This window comes from Loxodonta africana, chromosome 23 (genome assembly GCF_030014295.1).
Source record: "Loxodonta africana isolate mLoxAfr1 chromosome 23, mLoxAfr1.hap2, whole genome shotgun sequence".
Classification (NCBI taxonomy): domain Eukaryota; kingdom Metazoa; phylum Chordata; class Mammalia; order Proboscidea; family Elephantidae; genus Loxodonta; species Loxodonta africana.
In genome coordinates this window covers 4,382,452-4,401,999 of record NC_087364.1, presented here as the reverse complement: position 1 = coordinate 4,401,999, position 19,548 = coordinate 4,382,452, and the positions used below count along the sequence as shown (strand labels likewise).

At 41.8% G+C, this 19,548-nt stretch overlaps 1 long non-coding RNA gene across 2 annotated transcripts in view; it reads right to left on the bottom strand.

Moving 5' to 3' along the window:
* Window positions 1-18,774, bottom strand: part of LOC135228556 (uncharacterized) — an 87,206-nt gene extending 68,432 nt beyond the window's left edge. For both annotated transcript variants that reach the window (XR_010319086.1, XR_010319087.1), the window contains exons 1-2: window positions 9,882-18,774; window positions 9,294-9,371 (exon numbers count right to left, since the gene is read on the bottom strand). This is a non-coding gene — a long non-coding RNA (uncharacterized LOC135228556). The remainder of the gene's footprint in view (window positions 1-9,293; window positions 9,372-9,881) is intronic.
* Between the last annotated feature and the right edge of the window lie 774 nt (window positions 18,775-19,548).

The following is a 19,548-nucleotide window of genomic DNA, read 5'->3' as shown; positions in this document are numbered from 1 at the left end:
TCCTGAATGCTAGTTCACCCCATCTCCTTTTTCCAAAACAACCAAGCCCATTGTTGTCAAGTCAATTCCAACTCATAGTGACATTATAGGACAGAGTAGAACTGTCCCACAGGGTTTCCAAGGCTGTAAATTTTTACAGAAGCAGACTGTGACATATCTTTCTCCGATGGAGTGACTGGTGGGTTCGAACCACTGACCTTCCAGTTAACAGATGAGTGCTTTAAACTTTGTGCCACCAGGGATCCTCATTTCCTTTTTACTCCTGGTTCATTTGTATTTTTCTAACTCATAAGAGAAAAGAAAATAATAGAAGACATGGTAATATTAAGTTGCATCATAATTTTTACTTAGCCCTTCTCCCCCTAAAAGTATTGTAGCTAGTGTGATATAAGGTATGAAATTGATTATTCTTTAACGTAAGGAATCAAATTCTCTGCCAATTTCCTAAGACCATGGTTTGGGAAATCAAACCCGAAAACGTTGTTCAATTATTTTATCATAATCATAATTTACTTTAGTCCCAGAATTTTCCATGACAGCTAATCTTGTGTTTACTACAGATCTTCTATTTAGGTGCCAGTATTCAAGAAAAGAGCCCTGGTAGTGCAGTGGTTAAGCACTTGGCTGCTAAACCGAAAGGTCGACAGTTGGAACCCACCAGGCAGTCCTCAGGAGAAAGATGTGGCAGTTTGCTTCTGTAAAGCTTGTTGCTGTTCTTAGGTGCCACTGAGTTTGTTCTTACTCATAGCTACCCCATGTACCACAGAAGGAAACGCTGCCCAGTCCTGCACCATTCTCACAACTTGTTATGCTTGAGCCCATTGTTGCAGCCACTGTGTCAATTCATCTCATTGACAGTCTTCCTCTTTTTCACTGACCCTGTACTTTACCAAGCATGATGTCCTTCTCCAGGGACTGATCCCTCCTGACAACATGTCCAAAGTATGTAAGACGAAGTCTCACCATCCTTGCTTCTAAGGAGCATTCTGGTTGTACTTCTTCTAAGACAGATTTGTTCGTTCTTTTGGCAGTCCATGGTATATATACCCTTCACCAGCACCACCATTTGAAGGCATCAATTCTTCTTTGGTCTTCCTTGTTCATTGTTCAGCTTTCACATGCATATGATGCAATTGAAAATACCATGGCTTGGGTCAGGGGCACCTTAGTCTTAAAGGTGATATCTTTGCTTTTCAATACTTTAAAGACATCCTTTGCAGCAGATTTGCCCAATGCAATGCGTCTTTGGATTTCTTGACTGCTGTTTCCATGGCTGTTGATTGTGGATCCAAGTAAAATGAAATCCTTGCAAATTCAATCTTTTCTCTGTTTATCATGATATGGCTTATTGGTCCAGTTGTGAGGACTTTTGTTTCCTTTATGTTGAGGCGTAATCTATACTGAAGGCTGTGGTCTTTGATCTTCATCAGTAAGTGCTTCATTTTCAACAAGCAAGGTTGTGTCATCTCCATATTGCAGGTTGTTAATGAGCCTTCTAATCCTGATGTCCAGTTCTTCATATGGTCCAGCTTCTCAGATTATTTGCTCAACATACAAATTGAATAACCAAAACTAGTTGCCGTCGAGTCAATTCTGACTCCTAGCGACCCTAAAGGACGGAATAGAACTGCCCCATAGGGTTTCCAGGAAGCACGTGGTGGATTTGAACTGCCGACCTTTTGGTTAGGAGCTGTAGCTCTTAACTACTACACCACCGGGGTTTTCTACAGATTGAATAGTTACAGTAAAAGGATACTACCCTGAGACATATCTTTCCTGACTTTAAACGATGCAGTATCCCCTTGTTCTGTCCAAACAACTGCCTCTTGGTCTATGTACAGGTTTCTCCTGAGCACAATTAAGCGTTCTGGAATTCCCATTCTTCACAATGTTATCCTTTCCCTAGTCAATAAAACACAGGTAAACATCTTTCTGGTATTCTCTGCTTTCAGCTAGGATCCATCTGACACCAGCAATGACATCCCTTGTTCCATGTCCTCTTCTGAATCCGGTCTGAATTTCTGGCCGTTCCCTGTCAATATACTGCTGCAGCCGCTTTTGAATGATCTTCAGCAAAATTTTGCTTGCATGTGGTATTAATGATATTGTTTGATAATTTCCACATTCAGCTGGGTCACCTTTCTTGGGAATAGGCATAAATATGGATCTCTTGCTGTCAAGGAAGTAGCTCAAAGACAAGATTCCAGAATAAGCATGTGCCAAGAGAAGTAACTACTTCCTCTTGTCTCTCTTCTACATGCACCATTCCTCTGTGGTCTGGGGCTTTTCTTAGTCAAGTGCCATCGTAGAGTTTGGTTAGCAGCTGAGATCTTAACCACTGTGCCACCAAATAGCTAATGATTTTTCCCCTTTCCCATTTTCAATTGCTTCTGTAGCTCCAAATGGCAAATTTATGTATGGATACGCAGGCTTATAGTGGTACGTACTGGTATGACAAATGGCCAGCTATTTCTTGACCATGGAAAGGAGTGTGGATTTTGTTTTCAGTGTGCTGGAAAGCCAAGCCAAAGAGAAGTTTGTGCAGGGGCCACAGTGGACTAGGACGACAGGGTTCGGTGGGGAAAAGAAATTACTGCCACAATTTTTACATGACTTCTAGTTATTTCTCTCCAAATTCCAGAAAACAGATTTTGCAAGGTCTTCTGTGATGCGCAGGTGACCTAAAGGTAAACAGAACTCACTGCAGGTGCCTCCGAGAAGACAGGAGCCCTTTCTCTTATCTCACAGAAGTTTTGTAGAGATCTTTTCAGCTGTGTGGAATCATTGATAGATCAATTCAACAAGTGATTTTGGGAGCATCCAGGCTCCAGCCTCCTTCGGAGGCTCCTCAGTGGAGGATGAAGACTTCAGCCTCAGAGAAGAGATGCTCAGAATAACTGGTTACAGTTATCCTAGCTACCATGTCTATGAGCTAATCTTTCTATTCCTCCTCTAGCTCTTTAACTTTATTATTGTGCCAAATGGGAAAGTCAAGATGTGAGGAAGAATGGAATAAGGTGGACGATATTTACATTTAAGAATCAGCTCCCCTTTCCCATATACATTTCCACTCCCTCTATGCTTTGCATCTTAGACCTTTGCTACCTGTCAGTGTGGTCCAGAGGTCTGCAGCACCAGCATCACCTGGGAGCTGGTCAGGAATGCACACTTCCAGCCTCTCCCCTCGCCACATCTCCAGAATCAGAATCTGCACTTTAACAAGTTCCCAGGGTATTTAGGTACACATCAAAGTTTGAGAACTATTGTGTGTTGTTAAATGAGAGTTCACATAAGTTTTTCCAAAGAAAAACTTCCGAGGGAATTAAACTTAGTTTAATAACTTAAACAACAGACTTAAATGTCCTTACCTTTCAGTAAAGGCAGCACTTGAGTTATTCCAGGTGTGTGATAAAGCACCAAAGCAAAACAGTATTGATTGTTGATGGTCATCTTAGTGAGTGACGTGTGTAATAACAGCTGGTACAGGACTCTTGACAAGGTACCTTCCTGAACACTTACTATTTCACTGACACACAAAAATTTAGGGGATACTCTTAAAGGACTTGAGCCATGACTTGGACCAGAGTTTTCTGAGTTTATATTGCTAGGCTCCTTGGATAATTAGGTACAGTCTCCATGGACCAGGGGCTGAGAGAGGTAAGCTATTATTTTTTGCTCTCTACTATTATTGACTTTTTTTACTTGCAGGGCATTAGTGTGGCTATTTCTATATACTAGTTAACCTGTGAGTATTTTACATAGAAAGATAAGAAGTTATTTTCTAGAAAAACAACCCAAAACTCTTTCAACATAATTTTAAATGTATTTACACATGTACCTCAGTGCACTTTGACAGTCTCACCTTTTCAATTTGACCTTGAATACAAAGCAAACATAATTAAAAGGGTTTTTTTCCCCTTTTTTCTTCCCCAAGATAACAGTTTATGGGGCAACTGGATAAGCTCTGGAACCTCCAGAAGGGAAGAGCCCAAGTGAAGCCTCCTTTCCGGTGTGAATGTCTTCCTTAAACAAGCAAACGAAAGTGACTGTCAGCCTCTGCAATATGCTAACCATCTGGCCCCTGAATCCTGCCTGAGTCACCAAATAAATAGCTACAGGTCACAGCGACCCTGCACAGGCTGTTTTGCTTTGCCACTCACTGCCCTTAGGTGTAGGTATTTACTCCAGAGATGGAAGGAACATATTTCCAGCCACACCTGGATGCCTCTAGGTAATTAGAAGAAAACTTTTTGTGGAAGATAAAAAACATACCTTTGAACAATGGGAATGTGTGTTGGGGGGGCGGGGGAGGTTAAGTGGCAAGGGAGGGGCGACTTTCCTTCTGAATTTAGCAGCTTTGCTTCCTATTAGAAAAGCATACCATTGAAAGGGGGTGGAAATCCTAAAAAGCTCTCCGTGACTGCTTGCTGCTGTATTCAATTAGCCTTCTCGAGGATGCCAGAGGGAGGTTCAATAACCACAGCAACTCCAGGATTTAAGGGAGCACCGAGGGGCAAAGAAGGGGATTTCCATATTGCAAAGGCAGCCTGAAGAACTAGGTGTGTGCGTGGGGGTGAACTGTACACCAAGTTATTATTACAGTATCCTATTGCTATCACCGGAGTTATGCGCACTACCCTTCAAATGGAGTCTTGAGAAATGAGCTCGCTATTAGTAACTCGTAAGAGGAAAAGTGATAGGGAAAGGAAAGTGTAACTCTCTGCAATGGCCAAGTGTTGGCTTCGCTGTGAATGGACCTCCACGAGGTCAGTGGTCACCACCCTCCGAGGATTCCAGATGAAAGAGGATTTCTGCCCGCTTCCCACTCCCATCCCTCTGTGCATGGCCTGCCTGTCGGGCAGCAGCCTCCTGGCTCTGGCCACTGGCAGGAAGTCATTGTTTCAGGCTGAGCATATGAAAGCAGGAGGCCATGCCTGCAAGCCAAGAGCTTAATGTTTTCAGAAAATGAACCGGACGTGAAGAAGCATCCTGAGTTTGCTTTTAGAGTAGTAAACAAAATACTGGCCACCAGCCATGGAGGAGTACGCTGAATTTGAGTAGAAGATTGTCCAAAGCTCAGCAAACTGGCTGATAAAGCCTCTCTTGGGTTTGAGTGAAGCCACCGGGAGCCAAGGGCTGCTGTGCCACCCACTGGAGCGGTGGCTGAGTATCCTGGCCTGAGCCGCACCCAGCCCGAGATGCTCTAAGCAGCCCCAGCAGAACCGTAACAGCACATGTCACCAAGATTCTCTTCATGTGTCTCATTGGGGGAGATCAAGGGCAAAGGGAAGGAGCCCAGACTGAGCCTGATGTTTGGAGATAGACCCTACCCCAGCACAGCACACTTAATGGCAGGAAGGCTCGAGGTGAAACAAACCAAGGCTGCGTCATCCCACTAGCTCGTGGGTGTTCTTGGCTGAAAAGCTAGGAATTGGAACATATAAAGGTCCTGGTATCACTAAACATGGAGCCCTGGTGGCGCAGTGGTTAAGAGCTTGCCTACTAACCAAAAGGTTAGCAGTTCGAATCCACCAGCTGCTCCTTGGAAGCTGTGGTTCAGTTCTCAACTCAAACATTCACACACAAGTGTTCGGAAACCCTGGTGGCGCAGTGGTTAAGTGCTACGGCTGGTAGGCAGGTAACCTAAAGGGCGGCAGTTCAAATCCACCAGCCGCTCCTTGGAAACTCTATGGGGCAGTTCTACTCTGTTCTATAGGGTCACTGTGAGTCAGAATCGACTCGATGGCAACAGGTTTGGTTTTTGGTTTTGGTTGCTATCACTAAAGCAAAGGTTGCTGGCATTTCTTATAGTTAGGGCATCGAGTTCTGTTCTTCAGCATAGGCTTCCCTCCCCTCCTCTGTTACAATCTATATGAGAGGTATATGAATACATCTAAACCAACAGAAGCGCTTTGCAAAAACACTGCTGTTGTTAGCTGCTGTTGAGTTGCCCCTGACTCATGGCAACCCATGCACAACGGAATGAAACGTTGCCCGGTCCTGTGCCGGCTCCATGATCAGATGCAGACAGGACCATTTTCACCAATATGGTTTTCATTAGCTAATTTTTGGAAATAGATTGCCAGGACTTTCTTCCTAGTCCATCTTATTCTTGAAGCTCTGCTGAAGCCTGTCCAGCATCATAGCATGATGCAAACTACCACCAACAGATGGGTAGTGGCTGTACATGAGGTGCACTGGCCTGGACTCAGAGCTGAGTCTTCTGCGTGGAAGGGGAGAATTCTACTACTGACCCACCGATGTCCCCTTACAAAGATATGTTGTTGTTAGGTGCTGTCGAGTCAGTTCAAACTCATAGCGACCCCATGTACCACAGAAAGAAACACTGCCCGGTCCTGTGCCATGTTCACAATCACTGTTATGCTTGAGCTCATTGTTGCAGCCACTGCATCAATCCATCTCATTGCGGGTCTTCCTCTTTTTTGCTGACCCTCTACTTTACCCAGCACGATGTCCTTCTTCAGGGATGGATCCCTCCTGATAACATGCACAAAGTATATGAGACGTTGTCTCGCCATCCTTGCTTCTAGCAAGATGCAAACTACCATTGACAGATGGGTAGTGGCTGTACGTGAGGCGCATTGGCCTGGACTCAAAGCTGAGTTCATTCTTTTGGCAGTCCGTGGTATAGTCAATATTCTTCACCAACTCCACAATTCAAAGGCGTCAGTTCTTCTTCAATTTTCCTTATTTGTTGTCCAGCTTTCACATGCATATGAGGCGATTGAAAATACCATGGCTTGGGTCAGGTGCACCTTAGTCTTCAAGGTGACATCTTTGATTTTCAACAATTTAAAGAGGTCTTTCACGGCAGACTTGCTCAGTAAAATGCATCTTTTGATTTCTCGACTGCTGCTACCGTGGGTGTTGATTGTGGATCCAAGTAAAATGAAATTCTTGACAACTTCTATCTTTTCTCCATTTATCACGATGTTGCTGATTGGTTCAGTTGTGAGGATTTTTGTTTTCTTTATGTTGAGGTATAATCCATACTGAAGATGACAGTCTTTGATCTTCATCAGTAAGTCCTCTTTGCTTTCAGCCAACAAGATTGTGTCATCTGCATAATGCAAGTTGTTAATGAGTCTTCCTCCAATCCTGATGCCCTGTTCTTCTTCATATACTCCAGGTTCTCGGATTATTTGCTCAGCATACAGATTGAATAGGTATGGTGAAAGGCTACAACCTTGAAACACACCTTTTCTGACTATAAACCACGCAGTATCCCCTTGTCCTGTTCGAACGATTGCCTCTTGATCTATGTACAGGTTCCTCATGAGCACAGTTTAGTGTCCTGGAATTCCCATTCTTCACAATGTTATCCATAACTTATTATGATCCACATAGTTGAATGCCTTTGCATAGTCAATAAAACACAGATAAACATCTTTCTGGTATTCTCTGCTTTCGGCCAGGATCCATCTGACATCAGCAATGATATTGCTGGTTCCACGTCCTCTTCTGGATCCAGCCTGAATTTCAGGCAGTTCCCTGTCAATATACTGCTGCAGCCACTTTTGAATGATCTTCAGCAAAATTTTATTTGCATGTGATATTAATATTGTTTGAAAATTTTCGCATTCGGTTGGATCACCTTTCTTGGGAATAGGCATAAATATGGATCTCTTCCAGCCGGTTGACCAAGTAGCTGTCTTCCAAATTTCTTGGCATAGACAAATGAGCGCCTCCAGCACTACATCCGTTTGCTGAAACATCTCAGTTGGTATTCTGTCAATTCCTGGGGCCTTGTTTTTCACCAATGCCTTCAGTGCAGCTTAAGCTTCTTCCTTCAGTACCATTGGTTCCCGATCATATGCCACCTCTTGATATGGGTGAACGTCACCAGTAATTATTAATGCATCGTAATTGCACGTTTGATCAATTTCAGGCTGCAGAATTGGTAAAAATCTTCAATTTCTTGATCTGCAGCCTTAGTGGTTGGTGTGTAAATTTGAATAATAGTCATATTAACTGGTTTTCCTTGTAGGCGTATAGATATTATCGCTGACAGCGTTGTACTTCAGGATAGATCTTCAAATGTTCTTTTTGATGATAAATGCAATGCCATTCCTCTTCAAGTTGTCATTCCTGGCATAGCAGCATATCATTGTCTAATTCAAAATGGCTAAATACCAGTCCATTTCAGCTCACTAATGCCTAGGATATCGATGTTTATGAGTTCCATTTCATTTTTGGTGATTTCCAGTTTTCCTAGATTCATACATCATACATTCCACGTTCTGATTTTTAATGGATGTTTGCAGCTGTTTCTTCTCATTTTGAATTGTGCCACATCAGTAACTGAAGGTCCTGAAAATGACTCCATCCACATCATTAAGGTTGACTCTACTTTGAGGAGGCAACACTTTTTCAGTTGTCTTTTGGGTGTCTTCCTACCTGGGGAGCAGCACTATTTCAGACAACGTTCTGCTGCTATTCATAAGGTTTTCACTGGCTAACTCTTTTCAGAAGTAGACTGCCGGGTCCTTCTTCCTAGTCTGTCTTAGTCTGGAAGCTCAGCTGAAACCTGTCCAGCATGGGTCATCCCGTTGGTATCTGAATACCGGTGGCATACAAAGATATACACCCAGTTATTTGCCTTCTAGGGGTCCTGGTGGCACAGTGGTTAAGAGCGCAGGCTGCTAACCAAAAGGTCGGTAGTTCAAATCCACCAGCCACTCACTGGAAATCCAATGGGCAGTTCCACTGTGTCCTACAGGGTCGCTATGAGTCAGAATCCACTTGATGGCAACGGGTTTGGTTTTTTTGCTATTTGTCTTCTAATGCCTTTGTAAAATAACTGGGCTGTGTTGTTTGTAGAAGAAATCTGCTCTCACACACACCCCCAGGAGCACACAGTTATAAACCAGAAATCTAATCTTACAAAGCCATTGTAGCCATGACTAAGTCTGTGCATTCTTTGGTATACCTTATGATTACTGGAGGGTTGAGTGATGTGTCGTATAAAAACACAGCTAGAGAGGTGGAATTTTTAAGCCTTATCTTTTATTATTTTAGTAAGACATGCCAATCTCCTCTTCTCAGCATGCCAAGTCAATAAACGTCCATCGCAGTGTGAGAATAGAGACAACCTCTTTTGTGTGCTTTTACGTTCTTTTGGACAACGTGGACATTTTTAACAGATGCCACTGATGATACAACCAAGATCACAATAATCCCAGTAACAAGTAATTACATTGGTAAATAATAAAGAAAGTATGCAACATGGTGTTTTTGATTCCATATTTTGATGACCTTATAAAATTAAATACCTTAAATGTGGTGTGATGGGTACATTAGCATCGAGATCTTGTCAGCTTGGGCCTCAACTCATTTCAGCCATGGATTTCCTGGAAAGATAAGACAGTGATTAGATAATACCTGTGTTATCCTACAGCACTAGAGATGAGCTTGGTCAGGGCAGAGTAATAGGCACTGGGGGCTTCGTAGAAGAGCTTATCAGCCCTGCATCCATGTGCAATGACAGTGCTTGTTGATGCCCTGGAGACCTCTGATCCTACAAATTATCCTTTGACAGATCAGTATGAAGACCAGGGATGGATTATCCAATAGTCGAGGTAAGCACAGTGCTTACCTTGCTTACCAGATCATCTGTAGGGAAATTGCTCACTACAGATCATTAAGTAAGCACAAGTAAGCCCATGCTTACCTTGCTTCCAGGATCATCCTCCCCCACCAGGGACTGTAAATTTGAAAAGAGGCTTTGATTCTGTAGGAAGATGCCTTGGGGTTGGGGGAGAGACAGATGCCAGCCATGGCTAGAAGTCTTTGATGTGGTGAAAAAATGTGAAATTGTTCGCTACAGATGATCTGGTAAGCAAGGTAAGAACTGTGCTTACCTTGCCTATTGGATAATCCACCCCTGATGAACAGAGTCAATTGTACTGTCAGCTGTAGCTTCTGTGGCAGTTTTGGGTCACTCAGGAAACCAAGGCTTTGTTGAAACAGCTGGAGAGACACAAAAACCTGGGTGTCAATCACTTGGCTATAGCCCAGTTCTTGACTTACAGCAGTTCCCATGTACATGGTGCATCACATGTACCCTCTCCTAGAAGACATGTTGTCTACACGCATGTCCAGCCTATGTCCTGACCTCCCTTATGGAATATATCTGCACTCCAGAGGGAAAAACTTTCAAAGTCAAGGGAAGTTTCTGTTTGTTTGCTTAATGCTGCCCTTCTCCCTCTCCCATTCCTTCTCTGTGTGTTGTTGTTTTCAGGGGCCCTAGAGTCAGTTCTGACTCAAAGCGACCCCATGTACCACAGAGTGAAACACTGTCCTGTCCTGTACCACCCTCACAATCATCTATGCTTGAGCCGATTGTTGCAGCCACTGTGCCAATCCATCTCGTTGAAGGTCTTCCTCTTTTTCACTGAACTTCTACTTGTCCAGGCATGATGTCCTTCTCCAGGGACTGGTCCCTCCTCATAACATGTCCAAAGTGCATGAGATGAAGTCTTACCATCCTCCCTTCTAATGAGCATTCTGGCTGTAATTCTTCCAAGACAGATTTGTTTGTTCTTTTGGCAGTCCATGGTGTATTCAATATTCTTCTCCAACACCATAATTCAAAGGCATCAATTCTTCTTCAGTCTTCCTTATTCACTGTCCAGCTTTTGCACGCATATGAGATGATTGAAAACCCCATGGCTTGGGTCAGGTGCATCTTAGTACGCAAAGCCACACCTTTGCTTTTAACACTTTTTAAAGGGGTCTTTTGCAGCAGATTTGCCCAGTGCAACAAGTTGTTTGGTTTCTTGACTGTTTTTTCCATGTGTGTTGACCATGAATCCAAGTAAAATGAAATCCTTGACAACTTCAATATTTTCTCCATTTATCATGATGTTACTTATTGGTCCAGTTGTGAGGATTCTCTTCTTTGTATTAGGTGGTAAATGACAGCTCTTCATAATTACATTTAAGTGGCAAAATTCTGACAGATTATTTTTTAATAACTGGTTTTCACTTAAGCATGGGAGCTTTAAATAGTGAACTGTAAACAGTGGAATGGTAGTGCAGGATCTGAGTGTTTTGCCTTCTTCCTTTTTTTCTCTAATGTGTTAGGAATGCTTCTTCCCCAGAGCCTTTGCACTTGCTGGTTACTAAGCCTAGGATGCTTTCCTCTGAGTATTCACATGGCAGCTCCCTCAGGGCTCTGCTCAAGGGTCACCTTCTCAGAGAGGCCTTTCCTGACCATCCTTATATAAAATAGTGCTCTCTGAGTGGAAAAATAGGTTGCATTGTCGTCATTATAACCATTTACCAACTATTTCTGGTTTTTAACCTTCTAACGCATGGAGCCCTGGTGGTGGAGTGATTAAGAGCTCAGCTGCTAACCAAAAGTTTGGCAGTTTGAATCCACAAGCCACTCCTTGGAAACCCTATGAGGAAGTTCTACTCTACCCAGTAGGGTCACTATGAGTCAGAATTGACTTGACGGCAATTTTTTTTTTTTTTTTTAACACATGGAGAGATTTCTTTTCTGTCCCCTTTGAAGTTAGATGTAGCCATGGAATCAGCTTTGGTCAATGAAAAATGAACAGAGCCGACATGTCCCAGTTCTAAGTGGAATTTTCAAAAAATTATTATTATTTATTTTAATACAAAGCTTTGGCATCAGCAATTTTATGAAAAGAAAAAAAAAAAAAGTACCAAAAATAAGTGCTTGTGTTGCATGGATGGCAAATGATACACAAAAAAGGATTCTTTTTTCCTTCAAGGCCATCAGTCAGAAAGCCATTGTTTTCATCCTCAAAACCATTCTACCTTGTTAGCATTCAAGCTAGCTGTGGCTCTGATGACCTGTAGCAGAGAATGAGAGCATTAAAGAGGCAAAGCCTGGCAATAATAAACCATTCTTTTGTTAGCTGCAATGTGGATGTCTCTTGTTCTAGGAGTAAGTTCCCCATCCTGAGGAGGAGACGAAAATTCCCCAGAAGTTTGAAGTGGCTCAAGGCCAAGGGAGTTGTCACTGGCAAAGCCAGCAAGCACTGATCTTTGATTAGCTGCTTGAGTTCTGGTGAGCCTTTACATGTCAAATGCTACACTGTCTGTACGTGGCAAATTTGACACAATTCCCAGGGCCTTCAAAATACTACGTCTACACACAGTACTGGTGCAGTGTTCCCTAAGCAAAAATTTTAAGAGTCAGCGGGCAATTTGCCATGCTTCCTTTTCAGTGCTGCAGTGATCATAGAAGCAAAGGATGGTGCCTCCATCAGCCTGGGTCTCTGGTAACTGCAATAAGCTTAAACCGCCTCGTGCCTTCCCCTTGGCCAACTCACATTGGACATGTTTTTGTGAATGAGACATGAACTTCAGTTGCAATAAGCCTCTGTGAATTAGGGGTTGGCTATCACTGCAGCATTACCTATTCTATCCCAATTAATACAAGGGACGATGTTTGTCTTGATGATTGGGTACAGATTTCTAGACAAAGAAGGAGGTGTCATCACTCTACCAAAGGGGAATTTATATGCAAAGGTGTAAAGTCAGTAAGAGATGTAAAATTTGGTGACAAGTTCGGTACAACTGCTACCAATATTAGGGCCCATGGGATAGAGAGATAGAAGAGGTAGAAGCTGAGTTTGGTTAGGTAGATAGGGAACAGGTTGTATAGGGCAATCTGTTGTGTTTTTTCTTTTCTTTTGTGTTTTAGGTGAAAGTTTACAGTTTGAGTTAATTTCTCATTCAAAAATTTATGAGCATATTGTTTTGTGACAATGGTTGCAATCCCCACAATATGACAGCAAACTCCCCCTTTCTAAAGTGAGTGACTGAACAATAGAGGAAAGAGATGCTGGGGAGAAAAAGGTACAGTGGGAATATACGTGATGTTAGGGTGGATTATCCAATAAGCAAAGTAAGCAGAGTGCTTACCTTGCTTACCAAATCATCTGTAGTGAATAATTTCACATGGTTTTTACCCCACCAAAGATGTGAAATTGTTCACTACAGATTAGTAAGTAAGCAAATGTAAGCCCATGCTTACCTTGCTCACTGGGTCATCTGACCTGGTCAGGGATTATAAATTTGAAAATAGGCTTTGATTCTGTAGGAAGGTGCTGGGGGGTTGGGAGAGGGACAGACACCAGCCACACATAGGAGCAAAGCCTTTGGTGTGGTTAAAAAAAAAAAAAAGTGAAATTGTTCACTACAGATGATCTGGTAAGCAAGGTAAGCACTGTGCTTACCTTACCTGTTGAATAATCCATCCCTGCATGGGGTAGAGACACCGGTAGAAGTGAAGGCTCCAGGGCTATACACCGAGTTGGGTGAAAGAGTTGACATCTGAGGGTGTCTCTCCATAGGCATTAAAACTAGGCATTAGAAACACCTTTAAACCAGGTGAAATTAACCCTATTTTAGGATTTTTCAGCTAGTCTCCATAGTTGGAGCAGAAATGCATCTTGCCTGAGCTAACTATGTCTTCCCATTATGTACTCAGCATACAGAGAAAGTGTAAAACACAATACACCAAGCTCTCAAACAAACATGTCTTAGATAAGATGACCAAGGAAACTCAAAGTACCCACAATATATAGGAGTATATTGAAGGCCCGGGAAGAGATTCTATTTTGAGCAAGACAAGAAGAAATTACATGGACAATACACAAACATAAACCCAACACTCCCAAACAGAAATATAATATGTAAAAGACAAAGAAGTCAGTCAAGAAGAAAATATAAATGAACAAAATTCCCCCAAACTGATCTGAACTCAGGAAATATTCAGAAAAATCTCTGGAATAGGAGCTCAAAATAAGGTAAACAAAAATCAGAATGATATGAAATAGATCAACCTAGGCCTAAAGGAAACAAATCAGGGGTCAAAGCAACATTGATACAGCATTAATTAATAAGTAAATTAGAAACAATACATGTTTCTGAAGGTTGCAGATGAAGTTTGAATTACTGATATAGAGGAAACTTCAACTAATCATAGTGAATACAGGTGAAAAGGATAAAGATTTTAAGGCATTTAGACAGAAGGCAAAATATATAGAAATAAAGTTAGGGACAGCCCATCTAATTAAGGGTAATGCTGTCCCTAATGTAGAGGACTCAATTAAAAATATTCAAAGATATAATACAAGAAAATTTTTAGAAATAAAGAAATCTGCATCTGCAAATACAAACAGCACATCTGTCAAGAATATTTGAAACAAAATGCTTAAAACTGAGGTGTATCCTGGTTCACCTACTGAACTTAAAGGATAAAGGCAGAATTTGTCAGGAAACTGAGCAGAAAGGAAAATCTAATACAAGAGAAAGAAATTAGGTTAGCTAAGATTTTTATACAAGTTCATTCAATGCCAGAAAGCAATGGAAGAATGTCTATCAGGTGGTTAAGAGAAGAACATGAAACCTAAGGGCATTATAGCCAAACAATTTGGTGCTCCTCTAGAAAGGCAACTGGCAGATACTCTCGAACATGAAGGGGCTTAGGGAATATAGCATGTATAAAAGTTTCTTGAAAAAAATGTTAGGTGTTTTGGTTTGCTTTTAGTAACAAAATCCACACTGGTCTTCTTTAATAAGTAGGTCAAAAGTAAGGCATGTTCAAAGGACCAGAACATAATGAATCAATTTAAATAGAGAATGAATACTAAACAATCGTGAATTATGCGACAGAAGAAATGCAATGGTTTTGTTTTTGTTGGTGGTGGGTTGTTTGTTTTTACCTTGACAGTATAAAAATAAGAATAATATAAGTAATAAACATGAGGGAAAAAGACAGGAAATGGGAATGTGAATGTCCTCAAATTTCCAAGTTGTAAAAATGTGATGGTTCTGGTAGGAAGTGTTGGTTGAGTGTATAAAGGACTAGCTAAATATTCTCTCATCACCTTGAAGAAAGAGGGCTGCAAACTCCTCTTCTTTAAGGCCTCCAACAATGAGATCTACAATTCTTTCAAAATCAATGTTGATGTTTAATATCCCTCATTATTACCAAATTATTCCTTGTGTAAAATAATACATTTCTCACTGGATTTTGTCTCTTTTTCTGGATGTATTTTCTTTTGAGAAGCTCAGCTGACCAATCTTTTTTTTCAAATTGTGCTTTAGATGAAGGCTTCCAAAGCAAATTAGTTTCTCATTAAACAATTAATACACATATTGTTTTGTGACATTAGTTACCAACCCCATGACGTGTCAACACTCTCCCCTTCTTGACCCTGGTTTCCCATTTTCAACTTTCTTGTCCCCTCCTGCCTTCTCTTCCTTGCCCCTGGGCTGGTGTACCCCTTTAGTCTCATTTTGTTTTATAGGTATGTCCAATCTTTGGCCAAAGGGTAAATCTCAGGAGTAACTTCAGTACTGAGTTAAAAGGGTGTCTCGAGTCATACTCTCAGGGTTTCTTCAGTCTCTGTCAGAGCAGTAAATCTGGTCTTTGTGTGTGTGTGTGCGAGTTAGAATTTTATTCTATATTTTTATCCAGCTCTGTCAGGGACCCTCTATTATGATCCCTGTCAGAGCAGTCAGAGGTGGTAGCCAGGCACCATCTAGTTGTGCTGCACTCAGCATGACCAATCTTTTTCTTATAATAGCCTCTGAAATAACTGGAGATGATACAAAATCATACTTTAGATTTTGCTTTTCTAGCCTAAGTAGTCCTAGCTCTGTAATGTATCTTCAAAAGTCCAATTTTCCGATCCTTCGCATCTTGATCTTTTATAAAACAGCTTCCACTGTTGAACAGAATTCAATACCAAAAACAAACACATGTAAAGAACATAGTGGTAGAATTATTCCCAGGGTCTTGAAATTAACAATTATGTGAATTAGGCCAATATCACTATTGTGTTTTTGATAAATATAAATTATTAGTTTTATTCTAACTGTTGCTGTTATTAGTTGTTGTCAAGTTGATTCCCACTCATGCGACCTTATGTGTGCAGAGTAGAACTGCTCCATAGGGTTTTCAAGGCTATGACCTTTCAGAAGCAGGTTCCTAGACCTGTCTTCCAAGAGCCTCTTGGTGTGTTCGAACCACCAACATTTCAGCTAGTAGTTGAGCGGTTAAATATTTGCACCACCCAGGGACTCCTTTCTACCTGTAGTCTATTATAAACCCATTTTCAAAATCACTGTCAATTTGGGAATATGCTCACCACGTATGGAGATGACGCATTTAAGGTATAATTGTGTTTAAAAAGTGTTTCGATCACACTTTCATTTTATGCTGCTGTAGCTGACACTGCCTAGTGATTAGACATCATCTCTTCTTGTTCCTTGTTACCAGTACCTAGCTTTTGTTCAGCTGACAGGTAGGTGTTTCACGGAATGCTACCTCCCCTCCAGCCCCAAAAGGTGAATCTCCTTAACTGTTAACCTACTGTCATATTCCTATTCTTCTTTACTAGTGATTGAGCCTTGGTGGTGCAGTGGTTAAGAGCTCGGCTGCTAAACAAAAGGTCAGCAGTTTGAATCCACCAGCGTCTCCTTGGAAACCCTATGGGGCAGTTCTGCTCTGTCCTACAGGGCTGCTATGAGTCAGAGTCAACTCAACTGCAGTGAGTTTCATAGTGATTCATGTCCAAAGGAGCATATGATTCACTTCTGGAAGTGAGGCAGAGTCTCCTGAGGGCAGGGTGGTTCTGGGATCATTTGTATCACTCCAAAAAAGGCACCCGAGAAACAGAGACTGTCTTTATTGGTCACCATCATGGGAGGAGATGCTGTGACCGTCTTATGACGGGACAAGTCTGAGAGATAAAAGCTAGGATCCTGAGGGTGGATTAGCAGGGAGATGAAAAAAATCCTGCGCCCCTGCCGACGTCATTTAGCTGCTGAGTTAACCCAACCCTGAGCTTCTTGTCATCAGATAATAAATCCTTTACTTTTAAAGCCAGTGGTTTTCAAAGCCCCAGACCAGCAGCATCAGCATCACCTGGGAACTTGTTAGAAATGCAAATTCTCAGCCCCCACCCCAGACCTGCTGAAGGAAAAAGGCTGCAGGTGAGGCCCAGCAATCTGTATTCTAACAAGCATTGCAAGTGGTTCTGATAAGCCCCAAAGTTTGAGAACTACTGGTTTAACCCATTGAATTGGGTTTTCTATTACTCCCAGCTAAATGCATTCTAATTAATTCAGCTACCTTATTGTATTTTATGTATCTTTTCTGGGAAAATCTATCAATCAGTATGATATTTTCCTTTTACGTCAATGTCATCCAAGAATTAATGATGTGGTAGATAGACGGGATCCTGGTGCCACAGTGGTTAAGTCCTTGGCTGCTAACCGAAAGGTCGACAGTTTTAACCCACTGGCCACTCTGCTGAAGAAAGATGCGGCAGTCTGCTTCCATGAAGATTTACAGACTTGGGAAACCTATGGGGCAGTTTTGCTTTGTCCTATAGGGTTGCTATGAGTCGGAATCAACTTGACGGCGATAGATTTGGTTTGGTTTGGTTTATTAGATAGAAAGGTCTGAAGAGATAGGAGCACATTGTACTGCTAAGAGTTTGAGGCTACCCAGACAGGCTGGAGGAGAGTTGCAGGAGGCTTCTTGGGATGTAGGGAATTTTTGTAAAAATTTAGAGCTTTTAGAGGTCCTAGACAAAATAACGGGATTCCGAAATACAACGCAAAAACCCAGTGCTGTCGAGTCGTTTCTGACTCATAATAGAAAATAAAATTTAGGAGGTTCAGACTCAGATAGACCTCAAAGCAGAGGAATTAAATCAAATGCTTAGAACAGGGAGTTTCTCCTGCAGTGGCAAATACCATGGACAGTTTGAGAGTTCAGGTAGACTCAAGGAATATACATAGTTTCAGCATGGAACCAAAAATTCCACTGCTAACCAAAAGATTGGCAGTTCAAATCCACAAGCCGCTCCTTGGGAAGCCTATGGGGCAGTTCTACTCTGTCTTATATGGTTGATACGAGTTGGAATTGACTCGAATGGCAATGGGTTTTGGTTTAATGACAAGTAGCCTGAGTGATACAAATAGTTAATGTGCTCAGCTGCTAACCAAAGGTTTGGAGGTCCTAGTACACCCAAAGGTGCCTTGGAAGAAAGGCCTGGAGATCTATTTTTGAAAAAGCAGCCATTGCAAATCCTGTGGAGCATAGATCTACTCTGACCACGAGTCACCATGAGTTGGAATTGACTGAAGGGCACCTTTTTTTTTTTTTTAATGATAAGCAGATAAAAAGAACCATATTGCTCATTTAGGGCCATTTGGAACTGTGGAGCAAAAACAGGCTAAACAGATATGAGAAACACAGCTGGAAGGGCCAAAACCTAAAAGCAGATTCTAAAAGAATGTTTAATGTTTTACATCTGTCACCTGCATAAGTCTATACCTGTTGCTTTCGGGTCGATTCTGACTCAGCGAACCTCTAGGACAGAATAAAGCTGCCCTACAGGGTTTCCAAGGAGTAGCTGTTAGATTTGAACTGCTGATTCTGACTCAGCGAACCTCTAGGACAGAATAAAGCTGCCCTACAGGGTTTCCAAGGAGCAGCTGTTAGATTTGAACTGCACAACCAGAGCTCAGGATAAGTCTATGTGTTATATATAGACAATTTTTTAATTCCAGCATCATAAACATTGTATTTCATTTAGTTGTGTAATTCAAAGAAATGTGAAAGTATTGCAGTACTGGGGGAAGAACGATGATGTAAACTGTTAAGGCAGTGATTAGCTTGGAACTTCAACTGGTGGTGTCCAAAAGTGACTATGATAAATAAGTAAAGCTAGCTTCACTCAAAACACTCCAAAAAAAAAAAAAAAAAAAAAAGAAACTCATTGCCGTCGAGTCGATTCTAACTCATAGCGACCCTCTAGGACAAAGTAGAACTGCCCCACAGGGTTTCCAAGGAGCTACTGGTGGATTCAAACTGCCGATCCGACCTTTTGGTTAGCAGCTGATCTCTTAACCACCGCGCCTTTGGGTTAGCAGCTGATCTCTTAACTACCGCGCCACCAGGGCTCCACCTAGTCGACTCAGTTATAGGCAAAAACTAATGAACAATCTGCCCAAGTCAGTCTGGACAGTTATTAAGTAATACTTTACCTAGAGCTTGTTTGGAGAAGGGGCTAGCTATGATCTTGCAGGTCAGCTCCATGACACTGGACTCATGAATACTATGGTGAGATCCTGAGCTAATTTGCATCTTCCAAGCTAACAGTTGAGACCACCAGTGGATCAGAATCAGACTCCCCCAACTCAATCTATATCTTTCCTGTCATCATGTCATGTAACACTTAGCATCCCTCTAAAAATAAGTTGGTTTTGAATGCATATTTCCAGGATCCATAGATCTTTGAAACAACTCTATACTTCATTTAAAAATTGGCTTTTGGGTAAACACATTTGCCCATTCCTAGCTCATACAGCTCTAGAATGACAGTCAAAATATGCCCTTTCATTATTAAAATGGTTAGCAAGATTTCAGGAATAACAAACACTGCAGATGCTGCTGCTTATTCTGTGTGACCAACAAGTGGCAATGGAACAACTCATATAGCCACCAGTACAAATTCTCAGGGCCAC